Source organism: Bufo bufo, chromosome 8 (genome assembly GCF_905171765.1).
Source record: "Bufo bufo chromosome 8, aBufBuf1.1, whole genome shotgun sequence".
In the NCBI taxonomy this organism is placed as follows: Eukaryota; Metazoa; Chordata; class Amphibia; order Anura; family Bufonidae; genus Bufo; species Bufo bufo.
The window spans coordinates 116,621,665-116,639,752 of NC_053396.1; the positions used below are offsets into that span (position 1 = coordinate 116,621,665).

Consider the following 18,088-nt stretch of genomic DNA (forward strand, 5'->3'; position numbering starts at 1 on the left):
TAGTATAGTACTAGGGTTTCCTTTACTTTTAACAGTAAATGGACCCAAAGGTGTGAAGTAGCTCAGCTTGTTATCCCTGAGATCACGTGTGGACAGGATTTTCCTGGTTTCCGTTTTAATTGATCCCCGCACAGCACTGGAGAGGTCGCCAAAACTTTTCTTCCTCCTCCCGGCAGCTTTAGAGTTAAATCACTGAAAACACACGTCTGACCGGAAGGTGGCGCTGCGCCCCAGCAAGAGCCGGCCGCTCCCTTGTGACCACCAGGTGGCGCCTGCGCGCCTCATTCGACTTCGAGCTGCCGAAGAGCGAACAACTCGAGCCGACCGTGAGCCGTCTCCAAAGCGCTCCATATTTGTGTTCCAGCCTTGGATTTCGGATTGGGGTCTTCTGCTTTGGTGGTCTTCGGTGTAAAAAGCCGCGCACTGCTCTTGTGCTGGGATTTACAGGAGGCGGTGGGACGAGGCCCTCCCCCGGGAGGCGCGCTGTGTGGGAGACGAGGTAAGTTGTAAAATGGCGGATACGTGTGTGGAAGTTTTCTCGGTGCGGCCTTGTTGTTGAGGAGCGGAGTTGCTGGGGGTGTTTTCTCCGCTTCCTTCTCCTTTTGTGGAGGGGTTCGGAAGCGAAATGGTGTTAGGGCCTTGGCAGGGAAGCGGCGGCTGGTGGTGGCCGGGGGTGGGGGGAGGCGGAGAGAGCGGGGGTGGGGGGAGTGTGGAGGACGCGGCCTTCTCCTCCTGGGCTTCTGCCCGGTTTCCCGCTGTCCGGGAACGTAAACACTCGTCCTCCATATTGTGAGGCCGGCGCCGCGGCCCGTGCTTTATTCACATGCTGTGGGCAGGAGGAGAAGCCCCCGCTGGGCCTGCAGGCGGCCGCCCCGCGCACGGTCTTGGGAGCTGTGCCCCTGACACTGCCCGGAGTGCGGAGTTTGACCCTCGTTTTGGCGCCAGTCCCTGGCGATGGCAGCGGAGAATCACCTGAGCGGCGCCGGCCACTTCCCGCTGGAGTTCTCCTCACTTGGGTAGTTCCTGCTGGCAGCGTGTGTACAGTGACCTATCCTCCCCTGAGTGCTGAGGAGCAGCCTTTATATCCTACCCCCATATCACCTGTACTGAGGAGCAGTCCTTGTATCCTACCCCCATATCACCTGTACTGAGAAGTCCTTGTATCCTACCCCCATATCACCTGTACTGAGAAGTCCTTGTATCCTACCCCCCATATCACCTGTGCTGAGGAGCAGCCTTTATATCCTACCCCCCATATCACCTGTGCTGAGGAGCAGTCCTTGTATCCTACCCCCCATATCACCTGTGCTGAGGAGCAGTCCTTGTATCCTACCCCCCATATCACCTGTAGTTAGAAGTCCTTGTATCCTACCCCCCCATATCACCTGTACCGAGGAGCAGCCTTTATATCCTACCCCCATATCACCTGTACTCAGGAGCAGTCCTTGTATCCTACCCCCCATATCACCTGTAGTTAGGAGAAGTCCTTGTATCCCACCCCCCCCATATCACCTGTAGTTAGGAGAAGTCCTTGTATCCCACCCCCCCATATCACCTGTACTCAGGAGAAGTCCTTGTATCCTACCCCCATATCACCTGTACTGAGGAGCAGTCCTTGTATCCTACCCCCCCATATCACCTGTACTGAGGAGCAGTCCTTGTATCCTACCCCCCATATCACCTGTGCTGAGGAGCGGTCCTTATATCCTACCCCCCCATATCACCTGTACTGAGAAGTCCTTGTATCCTACCCCCATATCACCTGTACTGAGGAGCAGTCCTTGTATCCTACCCCCATATCACCTGTGCTGAGGAGCAGTCCTTGTATCCTACCCCCCATATCACCTGTACTGAGAAGTCCTTGTATCCTACCCCCCATATCACCTGTACTTAGGAGAAGTCCTTGTATCCTACCCCCCATATCACCTGTACTTAGGAGAAGTCCTTGTATCCTACCCCCCATATCACCTGTACTGAGGAGCAGTCCTTGTATCTTACCCCCCCATATCACCTGTACTGAGAAGTCCTTGTATCCTACCCCCCATATCACCTGTACTTAGGAGAAGTCCTTGTATCCTACCCCCCATATCACCTGTACTTAGGAGAAGTCCTTGTATCCTACCCCCCATATCACCTGTACTGAGGTGCAGTCCTTGTATCTTACCCCCCCATATCACCTGTGCTGAGGAGCAGTCCTTATATCCTACCCCCCATATCACCTGTACTGAGGAGCAGTCCTTGTATCCTACCCCCATATCACCTGTACTGAGAAGTCCTTGTATCCTACCCCCCATATCACCTGTGCTGAGGAGCAGTCCTTATATCCTACCCCCCCATATCACCTGTGCTGAGGAGCAGTCTTTATATCCTACCCCCCATATCACCTGTGCTGAGGAGCAGTCCTTATATCCTACCCCCCCATATCACCTGTGCTGAGGAGCAGTCTTTATATCCTACCCCCCATATCACCTGTGCTGAGGAGCAGTCTTTATATCCTACCCCCCATATCACCTGTGCTGAGGAGCAGTCCTTATATCCTACCCCCCCATATCACCTGTGCTGAGGAGCAGTCCTTGTTAGTGTTTTTTAAGTTCTACGTCCAAAGTTCGGGGTCAGGTTATCAAAGAATCCTGTTATGGGTTCCGCTACCACGGACCATAATGGAATTTGGTATCCATAACGGGGTTCTTTGATAACCCGAAACCGAACTTTGGACGCAGAACTTAAAAAACAAGTTAGCTCAACACTAGTCCTTATATCATACTCCCCGACCCCCCCCCCCCCCCCCCCATTTCACCTGTAAAAAAAAAAAAAACATTTCCCGAACTCGGGTTCGGTTCCAAGGTACCACTTGGAACCGAACCCGAGTTCGGGAAATGTTTTTTTTACAGTACAAATTAATTTATGAAGTTATTACCCGAAGTCTCGCGAGACTTCGCAAAGCAATAACTTCGGCTCATCAGAGCCAATACATTCTAATACTGTACGGAGCTCCTGCTCTGTACAGTATTAGAACAAAGTTTTATGCAAATCGACTTCGGATGTTTCGTTTGAAGTCGATTCGCTCATCCCTATATCCTACCCCCCATTTCACCTGTAATGAGGAGCAGTCCTTATATCCCCCCCATATCACCTGTCCTGAGGAGCAGTCCTTATATCCCCCCATATCACCTGTACTGAGGAACAGTCCGTATATTCCCCGTCCCATATCACCTGTACTGAGGAACAGTCCGTATATTCCCCGTCCCATATCACCTGTACTGAGGAACAGTCCGTATATTCCCCGTCCCATATCACCTGTACTGAGGAACAGTCCGTATATTCCCCGTCCCATATCACCTGTACTGAGGAGCAGTCCTTATATCCCCCCCATATCACCTGTACTGAGGAACAGTCCGTATATTCCCCTCCCCCATATCACCTGTACTGAGGAGCAGTCCTTATATCCCCCCCATATCACCTGTACTGAGGAACAGTCCGTATATTCCCCCCCCCCCCATATCACCTGTACTGAGGAGCAGTCTTTATTTAGACTCCCCTCCCCCATGCACACACGTTGACTGTTTTTCCAGGCCCATGTCAGGTATGGGTGGTTATATAGTCAGGGTGCTCTCACACATCACAGGACTTTCCACAACAGGATGGGTATTTTCTCGGTGAATTAGGGTACAATTACATGACCATGCTGCGGGTACCGGCTGTGTGAACGCCGCATTATTCCATGAGAGATGGGACTTGTCCTATCTTTTGTGGTGCAGAGGCACGGACCCCGAAGACTTGTCCTATCTTTCGCTGTATCTTGTGGATTGTTGACCCATTGAAGGCATTGGGTCCCCACCACCATGCAGCGTTCACACTTCCTGTGTTTTGCGGACCCCCGGTTTGCAATCCGCAACACGGGCATGGCGGCACCACGGCTGTGTGAATGTAGCCTTATGTTGCGGATTTCTATACGGATTACATCTCTATTGAAATAAATGGAAACAGTCAGCTATGTGAAATCCCCAACAATTCATTATTTGTGTTTTGCTCCACTGCCTGTGAGGGTACAGTAATTTGCCCCCTTAGAGTGCTATAGGGAGGGAACTATGCCTTTTTAGGTTTCTGAGAAAGCTTTGACTAGCTGGTATGTTATGGTGGCCATATTGGTTGACTCTGCTTTCCAAGAAACAGATTAGAACTTTTCCCAGCTTGTCTGGAGTACATGACCGCTGGGGTGTTGTGTGTGGTTTAGCCAGGAATATAGAGAGTAGGTAGAGCAGGTACAGAAGTGAAGCATGCGATATTTGGATGGGTTGTAGGCCGTCGCCCTGTTGGTGGCCGCCTTGTGCTCACATCTGATATGCTGAGCGCAGCTTTCCTCTGCTGTTCTGTATTTTCCCCGCACTAGGATGTTAAGGACAAATGGAAAATGCGGAGGTTGGTTGTCACTTTTAGTGGTCACACAGAGGGGTTAACCTGCGGCTGCGCAGTTGTCAGGACATGCTAGGAGATCACCGCCTGCAGTGCTCCTCACTGCTGATCTGACTGTTATATTCATATGTTAATATCTTCTCACGGTTGGGTTATGTGAGGAACACTTTCTGATTGATGGTACATGTGTCGGGAGGATCGGCTTCAGACGACTTCTGGTTTCTCATTACTGGTTTATTTCTGGCCTCTTTCTGCTGGAGGCCGCGGCCTGGTTCATTCAGTGCAGCTTTTTCTTTACAGACTTGGGAAAAGAAAAAAAGGCTTTTTTTGGTTGCAATATCGTGGCTTGGGTTAAAAAATGACAAATCAGAATTGCCTTGGTCAGGCTACTTTCACACTCGCGGCAGAGTGATCCGGCTAGCAGTTCTGTCGCCAGAACTGCCTGCCGGATCCGGCAAAATGTATGACAACTGATGGCATTAGTAAGACCGATCAGGATCCTGATCAGTCTTAAAAATGCCTGATCAGTCAAAAAAATTCCGGCAAGTCTTCCGTTTTTTTCGCCGGAGATAAAACCGTAGCATGCTGCGGTTTTATCTTTTGCCTGATCAGTCAAGAAGACATCCTGATGCATCCTGAACGGATTGCTCTCCATTCAGAATGCACGGGGATATGCCTGATCAGTTCTTTTCTGGTGTAGAGCCCCTGTGACGGAACTCTATGCCGGAAAAGAAAAACGCTAGTGTGAAAGTACCCTCAGCTAGGCTTGTTGATACGCTTATGGTGAGCAAGCCTCCGGTTTACTACCTGTTCAGGCGCCTCCCCGTCTTATCCTATTGTTGTGGGATGAATCAATAGCCTAATAAATAAGACCACATCCCATAAACAGATCCGCCTGGCCTCTTGTTGGCAGGATGGGTGCCTCTATGTGCTGGCCAGGGCACCTTTGTCACCGCTGGTGCTGTTTATCTGCAGCCAACTGAATGTTGGTTCTGAGAGAAGACAATGTTTTCTCCATTCACTGAACATTACTTGCAGCTGACTGATGTTGTCACAGGGAGGGGGAGAGCTGGAGCCTAATGCGTCACCCCACTGCCCGGGCCTTCAGGGATGGTCTGCTTGTTTGCTGCTTCCCATTTGCTGCTGTCTTGGGTGGGTGCGGTCACAAGTTTGTCCCTCTTCCACTTACAGGCTTGGTCTCCTGAAGCTTTGCATATTTCCTAGCTGAGGGGGGAGAAGCGTCATCGGTACAATGCATTCACATGAATGGAAAAAGTGAAGGTTGATGTGCATTATCGGCTGGTCGTGTGTAAAAGAGCTTACAAAATACCTAACCTAAATGTGTTTGCCATCTGCGTGCTGTGTGGAAATGTAATTGTAGGTCACAGCGCAGAGCTCTATTGTCATCCACCATCTCGGCGTGTGGCTGAGCGCTCGGCAGTGCACCGTCCAGTGACGGCTGTAATACATGGCTGTCATCTGTCTGTTAGTCTTTTGTGGAGAACAGGAGCTGGATCAGGATAAGCACATGGATTCGTATTGATACATGACAAGTAAAATGCGTGTGTATATGTGTGTGTGTGTATATATATATATATATATATATAATTAATTCTCTAGTAGCCCTTTGTACCCTGGCAGTTACACACGGTTTATTTGACCTCCACAGCCACCCGCACACACAGCGGAGTACGTGCCAACAAAGTGTATCCGATTATACCAATCTCGTGTACGCTTTATGGATTTGTTATGTGTGGAAATTGACCTGCCTTGCAGATTTCACAATAAATGGCGGTTTTAGCTGCGGATTTCACACTTTTCAATGGTAAGGTGAGATCTGCGAAAAAAACACATCAAATCCACACCTGAGATCGCTGCTAGACATCATGGATTTTGGCGTGGATATGCTGCAGAAACGCACAGAAATTTGAGGGGTCCTTGTGAGCATTCACCCGCACCCGTTTGCAGGTGGCCTAACAGTGACCTCCACAGCCCCCCCCCCCTTAACAGTGACCTATAACAATGAAATTAAATGTCTGAGTCGTTGGGAAACCTGCTGTAAAACTGTGTGTATGTCAAGACTGAAGGACCTGCGAACTTCGGCTACTTTCACACTAGCGTTTGTTTTCCAGTATTGAGATCCGTCATAGGGGCTTAATACTGGAAATAAACGCTTCTGTTTTGTCCCCATTCATTGTCAATGGGGACAAAATGTAAGTGAACAGAACGGATGCTCCAAATTGCATTCCGTTCCGCTCTCATACCGGAGAGCAAACCGCAGCGGTTTTCTTTCCGTCATGAGATGCGGAGCAAGACTGACCTGGCACAATAGAAACGGATCCGTCCTCCATTGACTTTCAATGGCGTTCAAAACGGATCTGGTTTGGCAATGTTGAAGATGATGCAAACGGATCCGTTCAGAACAGGTGCAAACTGTTGTATTATCAGTAACGGAAGTGTTTTTACTGAACCCTGACTGATCCCGTAAAAACTCTAGTGTGAAAGTAGTCTTCTATTGGCTAATAAGGGTCATATGACTGTGTGTATGGCAGTTAGGATAGGAGTGAAGGACCTGCAAGAATCTATTGGCTAATATGGATCATGTGATGATGCCGTATTTGCATTTTCTTAAAATATCTCATGAACGGTATGTCCTAGAGAGCGGAGACCTTTATATAAACCTTCCCAGGCACCCAGTGTACCTATGTGCCAAAGGTGGTGGTCAACAGTTGAAGCGTTTAGATGCCTATAAAGGACAGACTGGCATTGATTTTTATGGCACAGGGCAAAGGCTTTTTCTGGAGATCCGGTGACGTACTCCGCTTTCCATGAGGAATGCTAGGCAGAGGCCTCCACCTAGCAGTGAGCCCGGTGACGTCACTGGCAATAATGAGACGGGCTTTAGCTCTGCCCTAGCAGCTACAGTGATATTATATGTAAGGCATTTAAGTAGAAGCAGCAATGGTGATTTCGTCATCTCAAACCATTTATTGAAACAAAAGCCAACACCAGGGATGGGTACATCCCACCAATGTCAATGTAACTTGTCATGTGGCCTTGAGCATCAATTACAGCTTGTTACAAGTCGACTTATTGTCTGCGGAGGCATGGCATCCTACTCTTCATTGAGGTTCTGCGGTTCAGAGTTACAAGCCTCTACACAGCGACTCAGCTGATCCTATAGGTTTCCAATGGGATTCAGGTCTGGAGAAAGTGCATTCACTCCATTTGAAGTATCCTAGTCTCCAGCAGCGTTCCCTAATGATACGACCTGGATGAGCTGGCGCGTTGTCATCCATGAAGATGCCTGTGTTGTTCATGCTGAGGCACAATGACTGGATCAATGATGTTATTCATGTAGTATGGGCTTGTCCCTGGACCATTTATTTTAAAAAGTGTCGGGCAGTTCTGTATTGACTGGACACCCCTGCCCACACTGTAACACCACCAACACCAAAGGCTCATCTGGTGACAACAGTGGCTGATGCACAGCGCTCTCTATGACGTCTCCAACATCGTTGGCGGCCATCATTTCTTCCCAGCGTGAATCGAGTTTCATCAGTGAACAGCACTGATGCCCACTGGTCCCTTGTCCAGCATAGATGCCCCCTGGCCTATGCGAGATGATGACGCTTGTGCCCGATGGTGTGGTCAGGTACCCTTGCAGGCCGTCTAGCACGCAGACCACGCTGATGTAAAAGGTTTTGAATGGTCTGACGTGACACTTGGGTGCCTCTCACCTCCCTTAAATGTTCCTGGACTTGTGTGGCATTCATCATCCGATTCCGCAGGGCATTGTTCACAATAAGGCAGTCATCAGTGTGGGTTGTGGCCAGAGGGCGTCCACTTCTATAGTTTTCTGTGACTCTTCCAGTCTCTCTGTTGCGACCTGCTGAAGATGCTCTAAGCTTAGTGGCCATTTCCGTCTGAGAACATCCGGCTTGAAGCCTTGCAATGGCGAGGTAGTGTTGGTCAATTGTTAGGTGTTGTCTTGATCTCATGATGTCAAAATGTGAACAGCATGATGAGGAGAACGGATTAAATACTAATTCTAATTGAACCAGGAAATGCGATTCATGGATCAAACACCTGTTGTGAATCTTGCTGTTAAGCTCCTTGTTAGAGAACAGCAAGTTGTGCAAAAAGTACTGAAACATTGACCAGTTGGACATGTGCATTTAGAAGTTTAGAGAAGGTCACATTAAGTTCATCTGTAAAGGTTAGACTGCATTTTAGTTTCATCCTGAAATTTCGCCCACAAACTAAATATTCCTAACTTTAGTAACTTTTGAGTAGTGTACGTGTATTTTACAGACTGTCTTCGTATAGCTGGCACAGAAAGATGACGTTGAGTACAGACAGGAAGCAGCAGGTCTGCGTTGGAAAAGGGGGCCAAAGTTAAGAAACAGCACAGGGCCTATGTTCCATTGAATCCATCACTGCTAGCCTGCTTCCCCATATATTTACAGCACAGCAATATACTTACTGGTCTGTATATTGATATATGTACTATGTATGTCTCCATTGTTAGGAAGTACAGACAAGCCGTGTGTTATTCCTCTCCAGACACACAGTGAGTAACACATGACTGCAGGAATAAAGAAGATATTACTAATCTGCTGTGCAGTCTTTCCTCTCATGTGTAGCCTCCATCTCGCCATCTGCCGTCTACAGTTTTATACGAGGTGATTTTTTTGAATTTTGTGACTAAGAAGGTTCCTGTAGGCAAGGAAAGGAAAGCAGGTGGCAGGAAGGTGAAGAAGTTGGGGTCAGATGGAAAATGTCTCTAATCACATCTTTCCAATGCTTTAATGTGACCGTCTTCCTTCTGTGACCATTTCACTGTTGGAGCATTGTTATTATACTTTTAGATCATCAGTTTAAACAAAGTGCAGAACCCCTTTAAGGGGTTTTCTAAGGCTACTTTCAGACTCGCGTTTTGGCTTTTCATTTGTGAGATCCGTTCAGGGCTCTCACAAGCGGTCCAAAACCGATCCGTTTTGGCCTAATGCATTCTGAATTGAAAAGGATCCACTCAGAATTAATCAGTTTGCCTCCGATCAGTCTCCATTCCGCTCTGGAGGCGGACACCAAAAAGCTGCCTGCAGCGTTTTGTTGTCCGCCTGATGAAGCAGAGCCAAACGGATCCGTCCTGACACACAATGTAAGTCAATGTGGACAGATCCGTTTTCTCTGACACAATCTGGCACAATAGAAAACTGATCCGTCTCCCATTGACTTTCAATGCAGTTTAAGACTGATCCGTCATGGCTATAGAAGACATAATACAACCGGATCCGTTCATGACGGATGCATGCGGTTGTATTATTGTAACGGAAGCGTTTTTGCAGATCCATTACGGACCCACAAAAAACGCTAGTGTGAAAGTAGCCATGTGCACTGGCTCCCGCATGTGCATCTTCTAGTCCACAGCATATTTACAATATCCTGGCCGTGGTCACCTGCTCCACTGCAGCCACTGACTGGCTTCAGCAGTGACTTGTCCACAAGAGGCCTGTTATTGCTGAAGCCAGCGATTGGCTGCAGCGAAGCAGGTGACCATCCCCGAGAGGGAGTAAACGTGCTCTGGATTAGAAGGTGCACATCGCTGGAGCAGCAGGGAGCAGGTAAGGCTACTTTCACATTCGGGCGTTTTGGGGGGATCCGTCATGGATCTTCAAAAACTGATCCGTTAAAATAATACAACCGCATGCATCCTTCATGAATGGATCCGTTTGTATTATCTGTAACATAGCCAAGACAGATCTTTCATTAACTCCATTGAAAGTCAATGGGAGACGGATCCGTTTTCTATTGTATCAGAGAAAACGGATCCGTCCCTATTGACTTGCATTGTGTGTCAGGACGGATCCGTTTGGCTCAGTTTCGTCAGACTGACACCAAAACGCTGCAAGCAGTGTTTTTGGTGTCCGCCTCCAAAGCGGAACGGAGGCAAACTGATGCATTCTGAGCGGATCCTTTTCCATTCAGAATGCATTAGGGCAAAACTGATCCGTTTTGGACCGCTTGTGAGAGCCCTGAACGGATCTAGCAAACGGAAAGCCAAAACTCGAATGTGAAAGTAGCCTAAGTACGAATTGTTCAATAGCTGAGGGCATCTGTTACATTTTAAGTATTCCCGGAAAACCCCTCCGGGCCTATTTTTATTTTTCCTCCCTATGTTCCAATAGCCATAGCTTTTTTTCATTTTTCCGTTCACATAAGCCAGATGAAGATTTTTTTATTTTATTTACTATGTCTTGTATGGGAAAATGGTCTTTGGGGTTTTGACATCACAGCATTCACTGTGCACTAAAAATGACATGACGTCCTTATTCTGCAACCGCATCCCTCTGCCTTACCTCACGATTATGGAATCTGAGGGGTTAAAAAACTGGGTTCAGGATGATCACTGTTCCCTGTCATTGCGTCCGGGTGCCAGCTGTATTATACAGCCGACACCCGCCGTGTATGGAGCGGGCTTCCCGTAGCAGCCCGCTCCATACAAATGTGCGCACATAAGGCTGTACATAAGCTCCCCTTCACTCACTTACCATGTATTTCTAGCTCCGATGCTCCCCCTTGCCCTGCTCTGCATTGTGCTGGACAAAGGCTGTTTGCTTGCTGCCGGTGACCTACCCTGCTTTTTTTCCGTATGCTAGTTGGAGTGGAGCAGGGATAGCTGAACGTTTTGATATAAGATTGGTGTAGGTGGGCTTCAAAATGAGGCAGTGGTGGCAGTTTAGAAATCATGTCCTGATTTTTCAGCTCCCACTCTAGTTTTGAACATTCCGCCATTCATTCCTATGGGACCAATTTTGCCACAAAAACGCAGATATTTCGTGAACCATTCGGCGAAACGTTCCACAAAGTAATAGCACACCAATCGGGAACAATCCACACGTTTCGGTATATTACTGTCTATGTAGTGTAAAAACTGTGGGAGGAGTTAGGGTGGTAAATTTGGCTATAATAAGAATATATATGTCAGATAACAGTAAGTGGTCTTGCCATGCAACACTTAATAGCGGAAGTGCTGGATTGGGCACGTAAGGCTGGGTTTTTGTCATACTATCAACATACACAACAGGTGCCATACTGTGACATCCATCACCATGGAGTTCCATGGTAAAATAAATAAAAAAAATATCTTTTTTGAGGATTCTGCAGGATGTGTATGTAGTGTACCATGTTTTTCCATCCTGCAAGTTTTTTTTTTTTTTTACAATGGAATTCTATGGTGACAGATGCCACAGTATGGCGACTGTCTGAGGTGTCTGTTGATGTATATTAGGGCTGCAGCTAACGATTATTTGATAATTTCATCGATTAATCGGGGAAAAAACACCAAAATGACAAAAAAAAGGGGGTTTATATTGTGGATGGCATTGTTATGGGGGATCTGTGGATGGCACTGTTATGGGGAGGGGGATCTTTGGATGGCACTGTTATGGGGAGGGGGATCTTTGGATGGCACTGTTAGGGGGAGGGGGATCTTTGGATGGCACTGTTAGGGGGAGGGGGATCTTTGGATGGCACTGTTAGGGGGAGGGGGATCTTTGGATGGCACTGTTAGGGGGAGGGGGATCTTTGGATGGCACTGTTAGGGGGAGGGGGATCTTTGGATGGCACTGTTAGGGGGAGGGGGATCTTTGGATGGCACTGTTAGGGGGAGGGGGATCTTTGGATGGCACTGTTAGGGGGAGGGGGATCTTTGGATGGCACTGTTAGGGGGAGGGGGATCTTTGGATGGCACTGTTAGGGGGAGGGGGATCTTTGGATGGCACTGTTAGGGGGAGGGGGATCTTTGGATGGCACTGTTAGGGGGAGGGGGATCTTTGGATGGCACTGTTAGGGGGAGGGGGATCTTTGGATGGCACTGTTAGGGGGAGGGGGATCTTTGGATGGCACTGTTAGGGGGAGGGGGATCTTTGGATGGCACTGTTAGGGGGAGGGGGATCTTTGGATGGCACTGTTAGGGGGAGGGGGATCTTTGGATGGCACTGTTAGGGGGAGGGGGATCTTTGGATGGCACTGTTAGGGGGAGGGGGATCTTTGGATGGCACTGTTAGGGGGAGGGGGATCTTTGGATGGCACTGTTAGGGGGAGGGGGATCTTTGGATGGCACTGTTAGGGGGAGGGGGATCTTTGGATGGCACTGTTAGGGGGAGGGGGATCTTTGGATGGCACTGTTAGGGGGAGGGGGATCTTTGGATGGCACTGTTAGGGGGAGGGGGATCTTTGGATGGCACTGTTAGGGGGAGGGGGATCTTTGGATGGCACTGTTAGGGGGATCTGTGGATGGCACTGTTAGGGGGAGGGGGATCTGTGGATGGCACTATATAGCAGTGTTGGCGAACCTATGGCACAGGTTTTTTGTGTATACAATTCATATATGGCAAAAATGTCATGTGAACCCAACCTAAATGACAGGGAAGAAGCTGAACAGACCCCGCTTACTATGAGCCTGTCTTTTTACCAGACAAAAAAGTGCTGCATACAAGGCTTTTTTGTCTGGTCTTTAGACAGAATCTGCAACAGAGGCTCCAAACACAGCCTGCAACGCAGATGTGAGCAAGTGTAGGCAGATATATTATGTATTTGAATTACTGCAAATTTCGTACTCCTTCTCGGGTAAAAATACTCCTCAAAAATGGTCGGAGGAATATTTTTACTCTTCTGGAAAAAATGTAGTGCGACCTCTGCATATATCTTGACATAATCATCAAAGCTGAAATCTTCATGATCCAGATGCCAGTAAACATCTGCGCCACAGAATTGCCAAATGTCTTTATTACATGTGCTGCTACTCATCTCATTGTGTGCAGGTGTCGGGGAGATAAGGATCAGGCAGTTGGATTTTAGCTTCCCGGTGGTTTTGGTCTTGCCTAGATAAACCACTGACAGACATGTCTGACAGCGTTTCACAACACCCCCTCCCCCCTTTCAAGACAAATGCTAAATGCATGATCGGGCCGAGCATGCATGTGTGCGAGAGTCACAGAGTCTGGCTTCAAAATGAAAATAATTGTTATACATTAAAATGATTTTATTACTGATTTATTAAGTGCAGAACTTGTTACATATTGTGGGGACTCGCTCTGGTAGACAGGATTAGCAGACACAGTATAGAGGCAACAACAAGTTCTTTGGATCAAACAGTTTAGTGTTTTACTCACACTTTAGGCAAGTGACAAAACAAGCCGTCATAATCAAACAAAAAGTCACCTTGCGGTGTTGGTGGTAATTCACACCATGCGGCAATTCTGCCTCAAAGAGTCCTTGCTGATAGCAGCACCAACCTGTTTTCACGCCAAACAGGTAGCAAGCCTTCATCCAGACACAAGGCTCCCAGATCCCAACACAGAGACATGGCTTCTGAGCCCAGCTGCCTATTTAAGGACAGCCAGGTTCTGCCAAATCCCAGACCGGTATTTGACCTCACCTGGCTGTAAATCAGCCCAGCAGCACATGCTGGGAGGAAAATACCTGTTTTTCCAGACCAAACCTCTCACTGTGTCTCATTATTTACAGATGAATTTAGAAATTGTATTCATATAAATACGTATAAGTGTAAGACCCTGTTTATACAGAAAACCAGTGATAACCAAGCAGCAGTTATCACCTCTCTTCTCTTCCTTGTGCTCCTTACACAGAGCGATAATCAGACCAGTTATTGGGGATGTGTAAAGGTGGAGCGGTCTGTTCCTTCCAGATAACTGCCTGCTCATCAGTAGAGGGGAAGAGCTGCATCTACCGATTATTGTTTCTGGGCGGCAGGGTGCTGCTCACACCCAGAAACGATGATTGAGTTGTCTGCATGAAAGATGAATTCACTCGACAATCAGGCAGTGTAAACCTGCTGTAAGGCGCTTTCTCAGTCAGTGTTTGATCATTGATTGTTAGCCAAAACCATCTAACAGTGGTCATCTGTGATTTGCAAATGGTTTTTCACAGACCTATAGACTTCAGTGGGTGCGTTTGATCCATATCACCAACCAAACTAGTGCATGTCGCCGTTGTTTTTCCACTGACCCAGTCCACGGAAAACCACTAATGTGTGAACAAATGTATTGTGCTGTCTGAGGAGAACACGGAGAGCACACGTTCGTGATTCACCAGAGTGTGAACAAGGCCTTAAACTGGCAGATGCAAAGTAATTGGGATGAGCGATTGCTACCGCAGCCCTTCCTCCCTTATTCAGTTCTATTAGCAGCAGCATGTCCCAGATTACACTGAGAGATGTGCTGCCAATAATTGTATGTTTAATCCTGATGAAGGACGCAAATCAGCCGACAAACAGGCGTTTGCTGGTTCAGCGGCTGATCAGCGGCAGGATTATACAAGCGAGTTATCAGGAATGAGTTCCTATCAATGCTCGATCCCAATAATTGCCTTGAAAATCACCCAGTCTAGTAGGGCCTTAAAGAGGACCTTTCACTAGTTTAAAAACTAACTATATCAGTGGGCATAGCGGCGCCCAGGGGTCCCCCTGCACTTACTAGTATGTCTGGGCGCCGCTCCGTTTGCCCGGTATAGGCTCCGGTGTCTGCAGCTCCCTCTGTTGTACTGGGCGGAGTTTTTGTATTAGGGTTGTCCTTCGCTGCAGCGCTGGCCAATCGTAGCGCACAGCTCATAGCCTGGGAGTCCCAGTACAACAGAGGGAGCTGAGACACCGGAGCCTATACCGGGCGAACGGAGCGGCGCCCAGACATACTAGTAAGTGCAGGGGGACCCCTGGGCGCCGCTCTGCCCACTGATATAGTTAATTTTTAGTTTTTAAACTAGTGAAAGGTCCTCTTTAAGGCCCCTTTCACACAAGCGAGTTTTCCATCCAGATGTGATGCGTGAGGTGAATGCATAGCACCTGCACTAAATCCTGACTCATTCATTTCAATGTGCACATGAGTGTTGTTTTTCACGCATCATTTCTGCGGTGCGTGAGAATTGCTGCATGTTCTATATTCTGGCCCCATAGAAGTGAATGGAGCTTCAGTGAAAAACGCATTGCATCCATATGTAATCAAAATGAAATGCGTTTTTCACTGATGGTTGCTAGGAGATGTTGTTTGTAAACCTTCAGTTTTTTTCCACACGTGTGAGAAACGCATCAAAAATGAACTGAAACACTAAATGCAGTTGCAGACAAAACTGACTGAACTTGGTTGTGCAAAAGTGCGATTTTTACTGAACGCGCCCTGAGCCAATCAGTATTGTTTGTGTGAAAGAGGCCTACTAATATAAATCTATCCCGCTCACAGATATCACTGCTCTCAAGTTATTAGTCTACCATTGGATCCTGTGGCAAATCTGTCTTGATATTTAGTTTCTGTAGGTTACGTCCTGCATTGTAGCCTCCATAATATATGACATACAAGCTTCATTGATGAGAACAAGGGGCGTGGTTAGTGTCACATGATCTGCTTTTGTTGGGACACGTCTCAAGTGAGTAAATAAAAACAAAAAAAAAACTAAGAGGAATGAGAGCTAGAATAATTGATTGATTAACTTTAGAGTCTATGGCACAACCCCCTTAAGGCTGGCCATACACATGGGATAGCTGTCAAGCAGATGCCTGTTCAGCTGGCAGCTAGCTCCCCCAATCCTCCTATACATTGGCATGCTTGTCCTGGCACCCCATTCCCCATTCATACGGCATGGTGGGAGATAGGAGTCCCTTTCTTGTGATTGGTGGTTGAACCTCCACTCATCAGACACTCATCACCTGTCCCATGGATAGCGAATAAGTTGGACAACCCCTTCAAGAGGAGCAATTGCTGGGGTGTTTAACATCCCATCCTATGTTTGCCAATTAAAATCAGTTTGTAATACATATTCCCTTAAACACAATAGACGGCAGAAGACTCATTAGTTAGGTATCTGAGTGTTTTGTAGACATGCTTATAAATTTTCCAATTTATAAGATGCCCTTTTTAGCACAAAAAATCTTGCTAAAAAGTACATGTGTCTTGTAATCCGCAATCATGGAGATCCAGCGTGACCAGACCCTGACATACAGTGCTTTGCTGGATCAATGAGAGAGGTGTGCACCTGCGGCTTTGAACACTGAAGTCACCAATGGAAGGAGCCAGAGCAGGAAAACTATACGGCAGGCAAATATGAGCTTTTATTAAAGATAAGTGTGTGTAGCAGAGCTGTATGTGTGTAACAGAGCTGTATGTGTGCTTGCACCATTGCTGGTTGTTATAATGGTCAGCAGATGACACAGTAACAGGAGCTGACCAACACTATTGCCCCCCCCCTCGCACAACACCCAAAAGTTAGGCTACTTTCACACTCGCGTTTGGTGCGGATCCGTCTTGTATCTGCACAGACGGATCCGCACTAATAATGCAAATGCTTGTATCCGTTAACCACCTCAGCCCCCAGTGCTTAAACACCCTGAAAGACCAGGCCACTTTTTACACTTCTGACCTACACTACTTTCACCGTTTATTGCTCGGTCATGCAACTTACCACCCAAATGAATTTTACCTCCTTTTCTTCTCACTAATAGAGCTTTCATTTGGTGGTATTTCATTGCTGCTGACATTTTTACTTTTTTTTGTTATTAATCGAAATTTAACGATTTTTTTGCAAAAAAAATGACATTTTTCACTTTCAGTTGTAAAATTTTGCAAAAAAAAACGAGATCCATATATAAATTTTGCTCTAAATTTATTGTTCTACATGTCTTTGATAAAAAAAAAATGTTTGGGTAAAAAAAAAATGGTTTGGGTAAAAGTTATAGCGTTTACAAACTATGGTACAAAAATGTGAATTTCCGCTTTTTGAAGCAGCTCTGACTTTCTGAGCACCTGTCATGTTTCCTGAGGTTCTACAATGCCCAGACAGTACAAACACCCCACAAATGACCCCATTTCGGAAAGTACACACCCTAAGGTATTCGCTGATGGGCATAGTGAGTTCATAGAACTTTTTATTTTTTGTCACAAGTTAGCGGAAAATGATGATTTTTTTTTTTTCTTACAAAGTCTCATATTCCACTAACTTGTGACAAAAAATAAAAAGTTCTATGAACTCACTATGCCCATCACGAAATACCTTGGGGTGTCTTCTTCCCAAAATGGGGTCACTTGTGGGGTAGTTATACTGCCCTGGCATTCTAGGGGCCCAAATGTGTGGTAAGGAGTTTGAAATCAAATTCTGTAAAAAATGACCAGTGAAATCCGAAAGGTGCTCTTTGGAATATGGGCCCCTTTGCCCACCTAGGCTGCAAAAAAGTGTCACACATCTGGTATCTCCGTATTCAGTAGAAGTTGGGGAATGTGTTTTGGGGAGTCCTTTTACATATACCCATGCTGGGTGAGATAAATATCTTGGTCAAATGCCAACTTTGTATAAAAAAATGGGAAAAGTTGTCTTTTGCCAAGATATTTCTCTCACCCAACATGGGTATATGTAAAAAGACACCCCAAAACACATTCCCCAACTTCTACTGAATACGGAGATACCAGATGTGTGACACTTTTTTGCAGCCTAGGTGGGCAAAGGGGCCCATATTCCAAAGAGCACCTTTCGGATTTCACTGGTCATTTTTTACAGAATTTGATTTCAAACTCCTTACCACACATTTGGGCCCCTAGAATGCCAGGGCAGTATAACTACCCCACAAGTGACCCCATTTTGGAAAGAAGACACCCCAAGGTATTCG

The 18,088-nt window shown here is 47.0% G+C and overlaps 1 protein-coding gene across 4 annotated transcripts in view; it reads left to right on the plus strand.

Annotated features, from left to right (window-relative positions):
• Window positions 1-275: 275 nt before the first annotated feature.
• STAG2 (stromal antigen 2) overlaps window positions 276-18,088 on the plus strand; it is a 126,507-nt gene continuing 108,694 nt past the window's right edge. For all 4 annotated transcript variants that reach the window (XM_040442168.1, XM_040442170.1, XM_040442169.1 and 1 more), the window contains exon 1: window positions 276-499. The gene's annotated coding sequence lies outside the window, so the exon portion shown is untranslated. The remainder of the gene's footprint in view (window positions 500-18,088) is intronic.